At 39.0% G+C, this 12,306-nt stretch overlaps 1 protein-coding gene across 1 annotated transcript in view; it reads left to right on the top strand.

Moving 5' to 3' along the window:
* astn2 (astrotactin 2) overlaps positions 1 to 12,306 on the top strand; it is a 324,099-nt gene that overhangs the window by 135,655 nt on the left and 176,138 nt on the right. The window lies entirely within an intron of this gene.

The raw sequence follows: 12,306 nt of genomic DNA, 5'->3' as shown, positions 1-12,306 counted from the left end.
ACATTAATAATAAACACATTAATAATAAACACATTAATAATAATAATAATAATAATAATAATAATAATAACAATAATGAAAGTTTTAGAAAGCAATATATTGCAATAAAGTTTTCTTTTTTTTTTGGATGTATCTGAGAAGTCGGATGTGGACATATCCCTGTTAACCTGAAACATACTGCATTATGAATGACTGGCATCTAAACTGAGCTGCTTCCTTTTGGTTGGTCCAGGCGTGTTATGTAATAAATGAACTCAGCAGAGCATGATTAGAGTTAGCAGAGCAGGTGGTTGCCTGCTGTTTCAGATATGAGCCCTGTTGAATGATGGGATATTTCTGTGTCGGGCCTGGTTTGCTTTTGACCAATGCTCTGCATGGTTTCACCTCTGTCCGGTTTGTTTACTGGTTGGTATCGCTCCTTCTCGCTGGTCTAAGGGAATTATTTACTATTAATTGCTCTTGACCTTTTTTTCCTGAATCCAGCAGATGCACCATCGTTAGTTGCTAGGAGTGGAAGCAGATAAACAAGGCTATCAATCAACTGTGTTGCCATGGCGTCCACATTTCCATGCACATGCACGCACCCACATACACACACGCATACACACACTCACACACACACACACACACGCACTTAGACTAGCACAACATGCTCACAACAGTTACTGCACATGTCCACACATATTTAATCACACAATCTCTGTCTTTCTCTCTCCTTCTTTCTATCCCCCCCCCCCCCTCTGTCTCACACACACACACACATCACAGTGGTCAGTGCCACAATCTGTCACAGTGCATTATCACAATGATTTTCAGACAGTAGGACTTGACTATCAGTTCCCACTACTACAAACATTTAGCTTTTGTGACAGAAAGTGGACTCCTCAGTGAATCTTTGACTCTCTCTCTCTCTCTCTCTCTCTCTCTCTCTCTCTCTCTCTCTCCCTCTCTCAGTTTCTGACACCAGCATGGACAGTTAGAGAATACCCTTATTTGTCCTAGTCATTCTTCTCATGTGATACTGGCTGGAAAGTTCTGGAAACAAGACACAGCATCCTTTGTCTCTCTCACTCAGTCAAACAGCCTGCGGTTGCTGTCACAGGTTTTTATGGCAGGTTCGATAGTTTGTTTGATAAGAGGGGGTCCAAAAACCGATTAAAGGAGCCAAATTAAACTGAAAAGAGAAAAAAGATAAAACAGCAGGTGTTGTTTATTGCTTTGCACTTTTGAGGAAACACAGAATAACATCGCCATAGAGACCAGCTGTCTGTGTATTTTTAGGCTTTCTTTTTAAGTCTTAAATATCTGGGGTATGTTTGTGAAATTCATGTGTTATTGTGGCATATGCAGAATAAATTAAAAAAAAAAACTATTTTAGAAAACAAAAAAGTTAAATGTTAAAATTATAAAGTTCAAAAGACACATCAGGAGGAAATTAAATGTGCTATAGATTAAAAATCCAAAGGCTTCATTACAAACTCTCAGTTCAGGATGTAATGTGTCTTTTTGCCTGGATCAGGTTTGTCGCTGCGTATTAGTTAAATTTATGTTTTGTTTTTTTTTTCTTTTAACCTTTGTTTCTTCCTTTCAGTTCTTTACTGGCTAATTAGACAGTTGCAAAGTAAGACATGGCCTACAGCTAGCTGACTAATTTTTGCTCTATCAGATAAACTAGATTCACTTTACCATACACTCGCAATCAGGAAGAAGAAAACTCAGTTGTCAGTTACAAAAGTTATGCTCAATCATAGAAGATGGCAAAAGATTCTTACAGTGGACCTTGAGAACACAGACTTAGACGCCTTTGCAGAGTTTTACAAACCTTTACAAACACATCAAACATTCCCTGAAACCTCAGCTGGTAAAACTAATTTTGAACCATTTTGACCAATCAATACTGATTTATATCAACGGTCTGGTGAAAGAATGGTGTTGGAACCATTTTATGAGGTGATACTAATTCATCTGACATAATTGAGAGGAATTGTAAGCTTTGATAAATCGGGTCTGAGGTATGGTGTAGAGTGATAGGGGTCTTTTTCTCTGTTGTGTTGAGCAGTTTGTGACAGAAGAGCTGAAAACACATAATTAAATCCAATTATCAAAAAGTGGTTGAGGAACCTTGAAGAACTCTTTTGATGGGATAAAGTAACTTTATCAATGTCATTTAGCCAAAAAAGGAAGTAGGAGACATACTACCTTGCAAAGCTAGACGTACCATTGCACCTGGATGCATCAGGGCCAAGGGAAATCATAATTGGGTACGAGACAGAAAGCTTTTTATTTACTTATTTATAAAGCAGACCCCCAGACCTGAAAGTTTGTATTATTATTATTACATTCTGTGGGGGTAGGGGGGGGGGGGGGGGGGGGGGGGATTAAAAACCCTGTCTCATCAAAGTTTCAAAGTTACTTGCAACTTTTTTGCCAGTATATTTCTCTTAAGAATAGAACTTTCATATGGAACTGTTAGCTTTGGGTCTCTTTCCTTTCTAATTATTACAAAGCGTTCTGTAAAGATCAGGGCTTCAAACCATTTTTTTTTTTTTTTTTTTTAAGTCGGTTTGTTCCAAGCAGAATCGGTATTTTAGCATTTCCAGTTTTGCATTCCACCTTAAAATGATCGTTCCCGAGCCAGTTAGAACCAAATGAAATACCAGTTGATAATGTTCCATGTAGAGCTGTTATAGATATTTTACTCTACAGTCTCCATCGCTAATTTCACCAAACCTTAGAAAAATGCATTGCATCAATAACTAGGAGTGCTGTAGTCCAATCTGTCCTCGGGCCGAAATCCACTGTGGCTTCCCAGTCATGAGAAACGATGTCATTTTAACACCACAGTTAACAAGCTTGCTAATGGGCTATGCAGGGCATATTATGTTTAGCCTAACTGGAGCTAGCTAGCTATTTCCAACATTAGTTCTCTTTACATTGTAACCTATTGTAGAGATGTGGGTGATCTCCAGCGAATTGCTAGAGAAGAAGGGATGAACACCATACGAAAAGCTTCATACCTCATGTCTCAGCTGTAGTTTTATTAAGGGCAGACATTGCAGCCAAAAAGAGAGACTTATCCACCTTATTCCTTGGGTCGCTACAGTGGAAACATTTCTGGTTTCGTTTTTGTTCATAGTGAGACATCAATTGTTTCTGGTTTTTGTTTTCTTTCTTTGAACATGTTCAAAGCCTTGGTAAAGATCTATCAAAATCTATGTGTTCAGAAATACAAAGTGTAGATTTACACACACACACACACACACGCACACACACACATACACACACACACATATATAACCTCAGTAGGTCTAACCATTTCCATACCAAGACTAAGACAATCTTGTGGTTCCAAAATGAAGAAAGAAAAAAAAGGAAATGTCAATGAGACACACACACGCACACACACACACACACACACACACACACACACACACACATCGGATCAAATAACGTTGACTTATGAATGATTTAATGTAAAATGTATGCTTATTATGGAAGTTATTAAAATGACCAAAATTACATTTATGAATTATGAATAGAGAACACTCACAAGAATTGATCTGTGTAACCTTTTATTAACTAGAAACCTCTCAACATTTCACTGCCTCCACAATGGAAATGTATTTACTTTTCCAAGCTATAATGAAATACATCATCGCATAATAAAATGTGGGGGGATAAAAGTCTAGTATATATAAACAATACACTTATATGAATGATCAATGTAGCTCTTAGTTATCAAAAAAGACAAAAAAATGGAAAAAAGGAACATCTGAAGACGCCACCATCATTCAATTCATCGCCTGTGTCCATCATCTTGAATGACAATTTTCAAGAAAGCTCATTGTCACATTGCATTCTGGGATTCCCTAATTAATAATTAAGGATACAGTAGATGCTGCCTTAAGCCTGGGCCAAAATGAGATCTCTTAATAAGCAACATATTATGGCAGCCTTTTAATTGATGACATAGAATGCTGCCTACATAGCCAGTCCACTAGGTTTTGAGGCCCCCCCCCCCCCCCCCCTCTCTCTCTCTCTCTCTCTCTCTAATGAAGATAGAGTTTCTTTGTCAAACTGAAAAGTAAACAATCGAGTAAAATGTAAAAGTAGAGGTGTTTTTCATTTTCTTTTTTTTTTTTTTTTGCCTGATAGTCTGGGGTGTTATTTCTCAGCCTTTTACGTAACCATTTTTTTTTTTTTTTTTGTACTTCATTGTTTTTTCTCAGCACTTTTTCAGAAAGTGAAAACCAGCGAAGCTGCTTCATAAGCTTTCTAATTGGAATCTTTAACGCCTCAGCTATTTTTAAAACGATTACACATACACCTCTTCCAGGCGAGAAATTTGTTGGTTTGTGGGTTTTTTGGGGTTTTTTTTGGTTTCATTTGTTGAGACGGGATAAGATGGGAACCAGCTGTGAATGGAAGCTAGGTGCCAGATGCCCTTTCTCCTCCTGTGTCCGCTGCTATGATCTCACTGCCTGGGTTTAAAATAAAAGAAATCGCATGGACCAGACATAGTTACTATGGATGATTTGTGATCACCTGCTTACACACCTCACCTATATTTTTTTTTCTCCCAGTTCCAGTCACCAGTGGTGCGTATGTGAAAGTCAAGCAGCCCTCTATGTGTTTCATGTGCATCACAACATCCAGCCTCCATTAATTGTTTAAAAATGAAAGGAAAGTAACTATGCCCTTAAGGCAAGCAGTTATTTTCTTCCCCTTCTTACCTCCACTCAATAGCTCATACTACCTTTTTTTTTCTCTAGAGGAACTCTTGTATGTTTTACACCTGTAGAGCAGAGATAACAAGTGCCAGTGGATGCATGCATTGTAAAACACGATTTATTTCAATGCGTGCAACAGATAGAGAGAGACAATATGTGTGTGCTTGTGTGCATGTGTTTGTCAGAGGGAGAGAGAGAGAGAGAGAGAGAGAGAGAGAGAGAGAGAAAGAGAGAAAGAGAGAGAGAGTGTGTGTGTGTGTGCGTGTGTGTATGTGTGTGTTTGCGTGCGAGCATGTGTGTGTGTCAGAGCGAGAGAGCGAGAAAGAGAGAGAGAGAGAGAGAGAGAGAGAGAGAGAGAGAGAGAGAGAGAGAGAGAGAGAGAGAGAGAGAGAGAGAGAGAGAGTGTGTGTGTGTGTTCAAGAGCAAGAGAGCGAGAGAGAGAGACAGAGAGAGAGAGAGAAAGGGTGTGTTTGTATGAGTGTAAACGTACATGCTGTTTTCTGTTGGAGGGGACACAGAGAGTGTATTCATGCTTAAATTCCATCTGCTGGATGAGTCAGGACTCAGTGGGTCTGTACCAGCATCATTCAATATGTGAGCTGCACAGTTATGCAAAATTGACTCATGCCTGCAATAGAATCGCCTGTGTTATGAGAACAAGACAACTGCATTTGTTCCTGTCCTTCAGTAGAAGTTTATGCAACTCTCTCTATTCCACTGAAGGCTCCGTAGGAATCAGTGACCTCCCCTTTACTGGCTCATTTAAAAGCTTAGAATTCACATCCTTCAAACTGACACAAAAGGATTCACAGATTTTTTTTTTTCTCTCTCTCTCTCTCTCCTTTTCTATTTGAATTTTTCTTTAAAAAAAAAAAAAAAGATAGAAAGAAAAAGAAAAGGAAAGAAAAGAAAAGAACCCCCCTGTGCTTGCCGTCTGGTATCTTTATTATTAATATCACTGAATGTATGGAAGGCTTTTTGTTTTGTTTGTTTTTTCTATTCTCTGCTGCGTAGCTGGGTTGTCTGAGCCTCCCAGTGAGATCTGGTGGATGCTCCTACAGTCTGGGCCCAGTCTCGTGAGCATAATTTGCAAATCAAACTGGAACACGTCCCCAGCGAGGGCCGGGATGAGATGGGCTGGAGGGTTTAATACAATGAGCAACGTCACTGGTGAAAGAACTGGGATATTACTGTGTATTGCATCTTTTGTTGCGTCCCTGTGAGTGACAGTGGTTTTGGAGAAAAAAAAAAAAAAAACACAGAAAAAAAACCCCATCTAGGTTATGAGAAGCTGGAAAAGCTGGTTGTACGAAAAAGAACTGTTTAAAAGAAAGGGACTCCAATCTCCCTGAGGTTTTGTCAGAAAAAAAGAAAGACATGAAGGAGTGTTACCAGCAGTAATTTTTTACTTTTTTGTTTGTCTGTTTGTTTGTTTTGTTTTAATGTATTTATTTATTTATTTATTTATTTATTTATTTTAATCGACGCTTACTTACTCAAGCATAGACGCACTGTCAGAAAAAGAAGAAAAGAAGAAGTAACAGTACCTTGTAAAGTAAGAGAAAAGTACCTTTATCCTCATGCCCTCCAGCCCTTTTTAGTACCACTTTCAATTACCTTGTGTATATATATATATATATATATATATATATATATATATATATATATATATATATATATATATATATATATATCAGTGACTTTTCCCACAGTAGCGGGGTGGCATTAGTATGCGCTACCTGGGGCATACGGTTTGTTCTTCATGTTCCATGTTGAGACTATCTTTCATTAAGGCTGGCCTCCTGGGAAAGGGGGACTCTATGCTAATCTAATTCCCCCATTCTGTTCACACTCGTGTGTGTTTGGGCTGTTTGATCCTCTGGATCACTCCACTTAAGCCTCTTAATCAGTCAGAGGTAAAGAAAAAAAAAAAAAAAAGAGAGACAGAAAAAAAAAAATCAATTTTTGTGTGAGGGTCTGCTGCCATGGAAGGCATTGGTTGGATATCAGAGAAAGAGAGAGAGAGAGAGAGAGAGAGAGAGAGAGAGAGCAAGAGAGCTTTAAATAATTCTGCCTTTCTTTCATCGTGTCACAGGCTAAAACTACTTGTTAACGTTTTAACATGTCTGTGAGGAATGGCTGGTGAGCAAAGAGCAAACTGCCAGAAAAAGTTGAAGATGTATCTGAACCTTGCAGTGCTGGGGAACAATATGCAAAAAATGCAGAAGAGGTTTTATGTCAATTTTTGTGGTGTGTTTTTGTGAGAAGTGATCTATATGATAATAGCAGTCTGACTTTCACACCATTTCTAGACGAAGTGAATTTCTCCTTCTGTTTTTTCACACCAGTGAGCTCTCCGTGGTGCTTTCTCATTCACTGCATGATCACAATTACACAACACGAGCTTTTATCAATTTTCTTTTCAATGGCGCGTGACGCTAATCGAAAACGTCCCAAAGGGTGCCAAATAAGGAAGTGGGAAAGGAAAGAAACTCTTACTTTCTGAGAGGATGAACTGGAATTGTTGTCCAGACACTTCCAGACTGGGACACCACTAAGGGTCGTATTTGTTTATTAACTTTAGTGAATGTTTATGACTAAATAAGCGAAGTCATTGTAGATTATATGAATGTGGGGGACTATAAAACTAAAATACTTTTTTACAGTTTACAAAGTACCAGTCATACATTATGATGATGATGATGATGATGATGATGATGATGATGATGATGATTAGCCATTCAAGTAGCCATTTAGTCATTCAAGTACTAAAATATTTGAATTTCCCATAATTCCAAAATGTCTGTGGAGAATTGGTCTGGTCTCAGTAAGACATGCAAATAGTGTGAACTGCTTCAGAGTAAAACCTTTTAGGACACTGGTCATGCTCAAAGGTTGTACGTGAGGGTGTGTATCAGTAAAATGTGTCCCCAGTGCAGCAGAAGCATACGGAATGGGGTTACAGAGAGAAATCTGAAACTTGACTGGGTCAGTTACATATGTTTAGCAGGAAGACCACGCATGGTCACTGCGTTTGCATAAACTTGAAATGCATCCAAATGTCTATAGAGGGTAATGTGCCTTTTTTTTTTTTTTTTATGTCAGTGTGTCTGAAATTTGCAAATGCTAAACATTGCTCCAGTCCGCTTTTATGGTCCTTGTTAGCGACACCACTAAGAGGCCATCATCCCTTTGCTTCAGAGTCCCAATTGCCATGTAACCATTAACCATTGCCATTAATAGAGTGTCTTCAGAGTACTCCATTGAACAAAACTGCTTTGAAGTGTGCAGGTCTGCAACAGGAGAAGCAATTGTGCCTGCAGCTTGTCTTTTTTTTTTCCATTGCTTTATATATTGAGCACACTTAGATATAGCCTTCTAGGTCAAAATTTCCCCCTTCCCCCCATAAAATCACAAAAAAAAGCTTCTCTTCTCCATCAAACTCCACTGAGTATGGTAATTCCCTTAGCTACCTAAATACAAGTGTTTCCAAGGGGCCTATACATAAGAAGGGCCCCTTTTTTCTGTAAGTACACCTTATGATTTGGTGTTTCTAACACTTTTTTTCCTAATGCACTGACGCAAACTGCCAGGCACGCTTTGGAGCCAAGTAGGAATTTTCACGGTAATTGGACTTAGTCACTCTTGGCCTTTCTCCACAGAAACGACTGTGTTTGTAGTGCTTGAAATGGAGAGATGTGGGTTTTTTTGTTGTTGTTTTTTTGTTTTTGTTTTTTGTTTTGTTTTGTTTTGTTTTATTTTTATTTATTTATTTTTGTGTGGAGTGTGCTTCAGGGAACAGCAAAGAGATTCCTCTACAAAGGAACGAAAAACTCAGATCGGAAATAAATTGACATGCATGAAGCTTCAAGCCTGCAAGTGTTCTCTAACTGCTTTTTTCCTCTCTCTCTCTCTCTCTCTCCCTCTCTCTTCCCAACGACCCTTCATTTCTACTTTCCTCAGAATATTTAGAGCAAGAGATATCTAGGATCATTACAAAAAACAAATAGATAAATAATTGAATATGTTTTCAAACAATAACAAATGAAAGCTGTTTTGGTAATGGACCTGGAAAAAAAAATCTGCACAGATGAAAATTCAGTCATTTCCGAAAAATGAATAGGTAAAGAGTTGGGGGAAACTGACGTTGAGTTCTGACTACTCTGTCAGTTATTACATTCACAGTCAATCTCACTCCAGTTGCGTTCGCTGATGGATACGGCTGACAGAAGGACTGGAGAAGAGCCCTCTACAGCCAAATTACAACCGGAGAGGCCTCACTGTGTACTGTAGTTTCTTGAACTGCAAACTGTAGCACTTGATAGAAAGGTTTCAACATATTTTTTTTTTCTTTTTTTTTTCTTTTTTTGCCATTCTCTTGCTGAGGAATTTTTGGAGGAAAATAGAAATATATTGGAAAATACTGGACCTTATTATTATTATTATTATTATTATTATTATTATTATTATTATTATTATTATTATTATTATTATTTACTCAAGAGCTGTGCAGACGTAGGCCTTTGGGAAAACCCCAAACAAATCTAGAACATTCCCAGATACCTGGACACGACCTGTAAAAGCACACGAGCACACAATACAAGCATCTAAGAAGATCAACAGACGTGACTTAAATCAGTTCGACTTTAATGATCCTGGATAGATCCATTCCTTATAATGCACCTTCCTCTATCCACTGATAGCGCTGAAGATTGAAATGAATTCTTTTGCGCGTTTGATGTCGTCATAGTTAACCTTTACATAAATAAAGAGCAAAACCCTTTAGGCCGGTATAGCCAGTGAAGAGATTCTGGATGTATAGCTGGGTTTGTTTTTGTTGTGCGCAGACAGTTGTCGGTGGCACACAGCTCACTCTCGCCGGCATTTTCCGTCTCTCCTGGGAGGGGACCAGAGACACATTCATTTCCTGTCTGTCCAAACCTCCAATAACCTCACGAGGCAGATTAAAGCTTCAAGTGCTTTCCTCTGTTCTCTACTTTTCAGCCTCAACTGTGAATGCTGCGCGTAGGAAGGAACAAAAGTTTAACTTTTCAAGTTTTAAAAGATCTTAAGATTATTTGATTATTTCTCTCTCTCTGCTCAAAAAAAAAAAAGATCTGTAGGTCTGTGCAAATTTTTACATAAAGAAATCTGAACTAAGGTACATCATATTCATGCAGCGCTGACTGCCATCTGCAGTAATTTTAATATCCTATTTATTTATTTATTCAATCATTCTTTTATGCATGCCTGTATTTGGCGAATTTGTCACATCGGACATGTAACATTTAATTAGGGTGAGGTATAGTGTTATCACACAAATTTCGTAAGGTTAAATTTACAGATCAGACTTGACAAGTGTCAAAATAATTAGGCATTCTCAATTTATTTTATTTATTTAATTTTTTTTGTTCGTTTGTTTTTAACATGCTTGGCATTGTCTGCTCGGACAAAGTGAAAATTATTAGAATAATATGCATGAAAAAAATCTGAGAGATTTGCAAAGAAATAAATGAATAAATAAATAAATAAATAGAAATAAAAAGCTATAATTAATGGCAGACTGCCTTGAGACACACATGTACGTGGTGTGAAATAAAGGTGTTTTACATGGCCTGACAGTTTATACACATTTCAAAAGTTCAAGTTCAAGTTCAAGTTCAAGTTTATTTAGAGCCCAATATCACTGTTTACAGTCTCAAAGGGCTTTACAGGCCACAACAGTCAAATCAAAATATGACGGCACCCCCTGACTTAATCCTCATGGCGGGCAAGAAAAAACTCCCCAAAAACCCAAGAGGGAAATGGGAAAATGGGAGAAATCTTGAGGAGGACCACAGAGAGAGGAGACCCCTCCTTAGTCAGACAGGTGTGCAATAGGTGCCGACCACGTGGGCAGTTACAGCTGAAAGTAAATTGGGGCATGAACAAAGGGGATGGCGATGTAGACAGGAGGCTGACGGGGGATGGAAGATGATAACACCAGGATGGGTCAGTCCAGAGGGCGGGAGGAGTCAGGATCACTGGTGTCTCAGGAGTAGCATGTGTGGCTCGACAGAGAGAGAGAGAGAGAGAGACAGAGAGAGAGAGAGAGAGAGAGAGAGAGAGAGAGAGAGAGAGAGAGAGGGAGAGAGAGAGAGGGAGAGAGAGAGAGCGAGAGAGAGAGGCACATTGTTAGATGTTCATTTCCACATAATGGTTAAGGTAAATATACATCGTGTGCCGAGTGCAGGCAGGGACTCCAGCAAGACTAACTAGTACAGCATAGCTAAAGGGAGAGCTAGAAGGTAATATGGACATGATGGCACTCTGGGACACAAGGCGGCCACCCACTCCACAGTCAACAAACCTGAGTGAACATGTTAAAGTGGGGGGGCGACAGCATCCAAACATCCCAGTTCACCAAACAATCTATGCCCGAGAACCCTCCAGATCTGCTCCTTTGCCTAGTAAAGAGCTATTAGCAAAAGGCTTGGCTAAACAGATAAGTTTTCAGCCTTGACTTAAACATAGAGACTGTGTCTGAGTCTCGAACATTAATTGGGAGGCTATTCCATAACTGTGGGGCTCTGTAAGAGAAGGCTCTGCCCCCTGCTGTAGCCATCATAACTCGAGGTACCAACAAATAGCCTGCACCTTTTGATCTAAGTAGGCGTGGTGGATCATAAAAGACCAGGAGTTCGCGCAGGTACTGTGGCGCAAGACCATTTAATGCTCTATATGTTAATAGTAAGATTTTATAATCAATACGAGATTTGACTGGGAGCCAGTGCAGTGTGGATAAGATAGGGGTGATGTGATCATATTTTTTGGTTCTAGTAAGAACTCTGGCCGCTGCATTCTGAACTAACTGTAGCTTATTTATACACCTAATAGAGCATCCAGACAGTAAGGCATTACAGTAGTCTAATCTAGAGGTAATGAAAGCATGAACCAATTTTTCAGCATCTTGAAATGACAATGCATTTCTTATCTTGTTAATATTTCTAAGATGAAAGAAGGCTATCCTGGTAATATTATCTACATGAGCTTCAAATGAAAGACTGGAGTCAATAATTACACCAAGATCTTTTACTGCCACACCTGATGAAAGAGAAAGGCCATCCAGAGTAACTATGTGGTCGGAAAGCTTACTCCTAGCTGCATGTGATCCTAGTACAAGTACTTCTGTTTTTTCAGTGTTGAGTGAGAGGAAATTCATAAGCATCCAGTGCCTAATATCCTTTAGACATTCCTCAATTTTGTTAAGTTGGTGTCTCTCGTCTGGCTTCGCTGAGACATACAATTGTGTGTCATCAGCATAGCAGTGGAAGCTAATACCGTGTTTACGAATAACATTACCTAGAGGTAGCATATATAAAGAGAAAAGCAGTGGGCCTAAAACAGAACCTTGCGGGACTCCGAACTTTACCTCAGTATGTGCAGAGGACTCACCATTTACATCAACAAACTGATAACGATCAGTTAAGTAGGACCTAAGCCATAAGAGGGCCGTGCCCTTAACTCCAACAACATTTTCTAGTCTATCAAGGAGAATGGTATGATCAATGGTGTCAAAGGCTGCACTGAGGTCAAG

Source organism: Chanos chanos, chromosome 9 (genome assembly GCF_902362185.1).
Source record: "Chanos chanos chromosome 9, fChaCha1.1, whole genome shotgun sequence".
NCBI classification, from domain to species: domain Eukaryota; kingdom Metazoa; phylum Chordata; class Actinopteri; order Gonorynchiformes; family Chanidae; genus Chanos; species Chanos chanos.
The sequence above is the reverse complement of the archived record's forward strand: the minus strand, read 5'-3'. Positions and strand labels throughout refer to the sequence as shown.